Source organism: Staurois parvus, unplaced genomic scaffold, assembly GCF_062004578.1.
Source record: "Staurois parvus isolate SC_StPar_1 unplaced genomic scaffold, SC_StPar_1.0 ptg000147l, whole genome shotgun sequence".
NCBI lineage: Eukaryota > Metazoa > Chordata > Amphibia > Anura > Ranidae > Staurois > Staurois parvus.
Window position 1 is genome coordinate 16,390,727 of NW_028317943.1, and position 6,417 is coordinate 16,397,143.

The following is a 6,417-nucleotide window of genomic DNA, read 5'->3' on the forward strand; positions in this document are numbered from 1 at the left end:
GTCTCTTCAGGACCTACGAGGCTGAGCCCACCAGGAAGTTATCTCCTATAATGGACCAATCATTTACATCCAAGGCATTCTCCAATCTGCAGCCACAAGTATACACACCCCTTGTACACATGTAGCTGCGGGGCCTACTGCAGATGATTGGCCCACTATAGGTGATACATTTATGGTGGACTTGGCCACATGGGTCTGGAGGAGAATACACACACCTGAGCTTATTTCTACTAGAATGCACCGGTGTCGCAAAAAATGAAGCACATATTTTCATGTGTTAAGGTGTGTCACAACGCGTTCTTTCTGAATGGTCTGCCTAATCCAATGTGTCTTAATGCGCAAACACGTGTTACAGCTCTGTGAATTCTAGTTTGAATAAACCCAAAAAACCTGGGAGGTAAGTGGGTCCTGATCTATCTTCTCTTCTTGTTCTGAATCAGCAACATAAGCAAAAAAAGTGTGACAAAAGGCGAGTTTTTTGACAGAGACATTTAGGCTAGGTTTGGACAGGTGCCCAAACCGCTGTTCTTCTGAAAAGCAATTCACTCTCAGACTGCTTTTCAGAGCCATTTAACAGGTCGTAAGGTGGCCATGTAAAGCCTCCTCACTCCTTAGGACCTGTTCATACCACATGCAGTCCAGTGAATTTTTTTTCTGCATCAAAAATGCATTGATAGTAGGTTACATAGTTCACACCAGTGCAGCCAGTTCCAGGGTGTTCCAGTTCCAGAAAAAAAGTAGAACATACTGCATTTTTTCTGCACTGAACTGTACTGAAACACACTAAAATGCATCAAAAAGGCACTGGAACGCAACTAAGCGCACCAAAACCGCACATGTCCTTATTTAGACCAGTTCACACCAATGCAGTGCGGGAAACGCTGTGAATCCTGTACGTTTCCTGCATAGCAATTGTATGCATACTGTATGATCTGGTGCGGATGTCAATGATAAATTAATGACACCCTGAAACAGATCGCAAAATGTGATTATCAGAAATCTTGGGATTGCTTAAGTTAAAAAGAGAGGGGAAAAAAATTAACTGGAACACGTAAAAAATGCATCAAAAACACACCAAAACGCATAAAAAATGTGTAAAAAATGCCCATACAGAAACACATTCGAAACGCATCAAGACTGCATTTCTATGGTGTGAACCAGCCTTAACTCCATAATTGCTGCACAAACACACCGCTTCTGCATTCTCTTGAATGGGTCGTATTCTGCAGGCTTGCTGCCTGCGAAGTGTAACATGTTGGACAATTTTTGCTGCAGGAACAAAACGAAGCACCACAACTATGGCATGTGTGCAACTCTGTCCATTGAAGGTTAAAGTGCTTGTGAACCTCAGACATGAAATATGAAAAAAGCATATCCCTTTATAGTGTGTACTTGTATCATTTAACAGCACTTAACAGTGTCATTTCTGTCTGCCTTGTTCCTCTCCTATCTGCATGAATCACTTCTGACAAGCTCTGCAGAGTGTAATTTTAGCTCTCCGCCCCCTTTTTTCTGAACCCTCAGACAAGCTTACCATTTTAAGGGGGGAGGGGTGGTTGGAGGGTGCTAAAAAAGTCTCAACCACAAGTTTTTAACACCTCCCCCTTTCAACCACAAGTCTAAGGGTAGATTTAGACATGCGTCTAAGTTAGGGTTGCCATCTCATCCCTTTAAAACCGAACACATATTAATTACACAGGTTCTGTGGCTGATTAAGGTGGTAATTAAACTCACTTATTGCCTTATCTGCATTAAATTAGCCTCAGAACATGTGTAATTAATGTGTGTTCAGTTTTAAAGGGATGAGGTGGCAACCCTAGTCTAAATCTCCCTTGCCGCTGAAGCCTGATCTACATTCGGATTGTGCTCCAGAGGCTACTGACAGTGGTGAGGAAGTAATGTGATGCCTCTTCACCGCCTGTTTTAAAGTGGTAGTAAACAAGTTTTTTTTATTTTATGTACAGGTAAGCTTATAATAAAGCTTACCTTTAGGTAAAATGAATATCTCCCAAACATGTACCGTTTAGGAGATATTCTCTCTTTTTTAAAGGAGTGACGTCATCGCGTCCCGGCCTGTCAGACGGCCTGAACTCACGAACCCGGAAGGAAGATCGGGTGAAGATGGTAGCCTCTGCAGTGGTGACAGCGTGCTGCTAGAGGGCTTAGTTTTTATGACTTTACCTTGCAGGGAAGTTTTTTTTTTTCTTTCCTCCAGACTACTATCAATTTAACCCCATTTTTGCCCCATTGCATGCAGTTGCGGAGCATTTGTGACACTCCTCGTGTACTTGTAGAGTCATCCCTTTAAAACTGAGCACATATTATTACACTGGTTCTGATGCTAATTTATTGCAGATAAGGCACTAACTGAGTTTAATTACTTTGACTCTTTTGACTACTTCCTGAAGATGCCGCCAGGCAAAACGTACGTCGAAGAAAGCTCCGATGACGTCACATCTGGCCGGGACAGAGGCTTGGAATGCACGTCGGCCATCTTTGATCTAAAATATACAAGCAATACATGCTGGTGCCAGCTTCCTAGGCACCTATCATCTGAGTGCATTTAGTTTGTTACTATTCTTACTTTTGGCATATTAAATACTACGCTTAGGTCGTCATTACTGTTTTTTTGTGTATTATGGCATAGAAAGCCAGGATTATCTATTCGTATCCCTTCAACTATCGTTTGGGGAATTTATTGGAAATTATACATCAGGCTATCCAACCTGGAAGTGCAGTTGTTGGTGATCATACGGAGAGGAACCTCCAGAGATTTAAAACACACAATGCGATATATGACCACTGTAATGGGAGTCATATAGGTCTGGTGAGTGATCCATTGGTTTGCTTTCTGCACTGAGGTGTGGATACATGGATTTCTATGTCACCAAAAGTCAAAGAAGGACTGTCACAATTTGAATTCATGCAGCACTTGGTGGAAGCATAAGGGCGTTTTATAAAATTGGAAATATTCAGTCACTTTATATGTTTAATTCATTTATGTTTGGTATATGTATTGTTTGATATTTATTTATTGGTATTCATCCACAAAACTCATCATTTAGCTATTATATGGGGAGTGTAGGGTGCATACTTATACTTTATGTTACTTACCCTATTTGAGCACAGCGCCTATCTATTTATCACTAATTCACTTGCAAGTGTCGCATTCACTTTTAGGGGCAGCTGTAAACAACCCTTTAGGGGGGTTAATATATTAACACGTATAATTTGACGCCACAATAATTAATTTTTGTCGGAGTTTAATTACAACCTTAATCAGCCACAGAACCAGTTTAATTAACCACTTGCCCTCCAGAGGATTTACCCCCCTTCCTGACCAGGCCATTTTTTGCATTAAGGCGTTTTGTTATTTAACTGACAATTGTGTGGTCATGCAATGCTGCACCCAAATTAAATTTATGTCCTTTTTTCCCACAAACAGAGCTTTTTTTCGGTGGTATTTAATCGCCTCTGTGTTTTATATTTTTTGTTCTATAAACAAAAAAAGACCAACAATTTTGAAAAAAACTATATTTTTTACTTTTTGCTATTAAACATGTCCAGTAAAAAATAAAAAAAAAAATCAAATTTCATCATAAATTTAGGCCAAAATGTATTCTGCTATATGTCTTGGCTAAAAAAAAATCCCAATACGTGTTAATTATTTGGTTTACGTGAAAGTTATAACATTTACAAATGGCAGTATATACAGTATACTGGAATTAAAAAAAAGGTTTTTTTACAAGTAATGGCGGTGATCAGTGACTTATAGTGGGACTGCAGGACTGAAGGACTGCGGCGGGCATTCTAACACTGGGGGGAACTGACTTGGTGGTCACTGACAGCCCCAGTGACACCAATATAGTGATCAGTGCTAATAAAAAGTACTGACACTGTACTAATGGCATTGGGCAGGAAAGGGTTAACATGTGAAGAGATCAAAGGATTAACTGTGTGCTGTTTTACTGTGTGCTGTGTGTGTGCTCTACACTGTAAGCACACTGCTTTGTATGGCTCTGCTATGTAGAGCCATACAAAGCAGTGTGCAGGAGCTCACAGGGTAGAGATCTGTGTTGTTTACATACAGGTCTCTCCCCCATTGGTAATACTCGCAGATTGACGGGTGTTGGCAGGGAATCACCAGCTGGGACCTGGTGATTGACAGCCGAGGCCATGAATGGCGGCGCGGGTAGGGCACGCGCCCCCTACCCCAAACTGCAAAACCAAGTATATATACGTGATTTAGCGCACCTGTGCCACCCTGTAGCAGTATTTCTGTTATAGAACGGCGTGGAAGCGGTTAACATGTGTTCGGTTTTAAAGGGGTGAGGTGGCAACCCTATTTACTTGAACATGTAGTGTTCAGCAGGCTTGCTGCCCGCCAATTGCAACATGTCAGGTCAACTTTGCCGTGGGTGGGTATTGCAGCTTAAGGGAGGGGGGTTGGCAGGTTGTCATGACATGGCTCAACCGTGCATATTTGCCACCTCCTTACAACCGCAAGTCTAAACAAAGCCCAAATGAGCCCGCTAAGCCTCTTGTACCAAAAACTATACCCTCACCATTTTTTTCCCACTTCAGCTCTAGTCAGCTGATAGCAGGGTTGCCAACTATTAGTGAATTTATGGACAGTTTGTAAAAATCACTGTTTTATGTAGCACTACCCCCCCAGGGGTCGTTAAGTAATTCTTTGGTTCCCTGTCTGGCCTGACTCCACTCTGAAAACCCAACCCCTGCTGACACCATCTTAAACCTCCAGTCAAAGAGACCCTTAGACTGCAACCACAAATTAGACTCACAGACCACTTAGAGTGAACTGATATCTTAGTTGTATTGAGATTAAATGTAAGCACAGTAAAACAACAGTTTCTGTATAAAATAATAGCTATCACTTGGAGTAATTGCAAGCAAAAAAATCAAACACAAATCTCAAATAGTTATGGACGTCCTGCAATTGAAAATTTAGCCAGTAACCCCAGTCTTGAGATGTCTTTCCCCAGTGAGCAAGAAAAAAAAAAATAACAAGCAGAGCAGCTGGCTCACTTTGGGCTCTCAGAAGCAGGTGACAGGATTCAATTCTGAGCTTAAGCAAAAAACTCTTGAATAAAGTAGGTCACTGTTCCTTTAAACTGCAGTATAAGATCTTCTACGCGCTCGATGGGGCCCGAGTTGGTGCACTTTAAGAATTCAAATCCCTCTGGTAGCAACTGTAGAAGTTCCTTAATATGGTGTGACTAGAAAGGAAAGGAGCTGCCCCTTTAAGTGGTAGGTAGCCTGGATGGTACCCCTTTAACACAGACAGGGTACGATGTAAATTTTGGCAGAGATTAAATAATGAGCAGAAGCCCTTTCTGTTAATTCCTCTTGCGACCCCTGTGGTAAACTGAAGCAATGTAGGAACTTTTTGGTGAGTGTGGGCCAACTGCAATGGAAGCAATTATGTGGCTTAACCTGTGGAGGGCAAGACACGGCAGTGGGCTCCTGTGAATGGATTATGCTGAAAGTGTAGTAACCAGTAGGCCGGGTGAACTAGGCCTTAACATGTGAACGGTGTCAGTTAAAGCAGTAGTAAACTGCGGGAGTCACTTTTTACAGCACACAGCTCTAAAGGAATGGCATGGGCATGCCGTTCCTTCAGAGTGCATGCACCACTGCTGTACATAGGTAAATATCTCCTAAACAGTGCATGTTTGGGGGATATTTACAGTACCTACAGGTAAGCCTTATTATAGGCTTAACTGTAGGTACAAGTACTGACTCTACTACCTCTTTAAAGCAGCCCAAGAGTCCCAGGGATGGAGTCCCTTTCCACAGATAATGCGGAATGCCATCACCGCAGTCCCGGCATGGGAATGCTGACCGGAAGTTTAGGAACCAGCTTGGAGCGCATCTGTAGGTGCAAGTGACGTCACCGGAGGAGGAACAGTGCTGTGAAGGCAGGCTACGTGCTTGGAGCTCTCCGGCTCCTTCTACAGGCCTCGTTCCTTCACTTTGGCTAATACTAAACTCAGTGGCGTCACCCTTGTTCTCCTATTTACAACTGGGCTGCAGGACACTGCCATCTTGTGTCCATTTAACATCCTGTAATTCAGTATTTCTGAAGGATGTTATATTTACATTTACAACTTTCTGGAAATATCAGGGGCTGACAATTTGTCATACTGTGTTGACCTTTTAAAGGATAAGTTCACCTTTGGACCAAAATTTTGAAGGTAAAAAAATGTGCATTTATTATTTTTGGTTGCAGGATCCTGTAAAGCATTGCAGCAGCAATCAGGAGATCATGGGTGCCATGCAGGTCTCCTGCAGACCTGTCAGTATATCTGCTTGCTGTATGGGATGTACACAGTGGCTAAATGGTTAGCACTTCCGCCTGGCAGTACTAGCATTGTTGGTTTGAATCCCAACCATGGC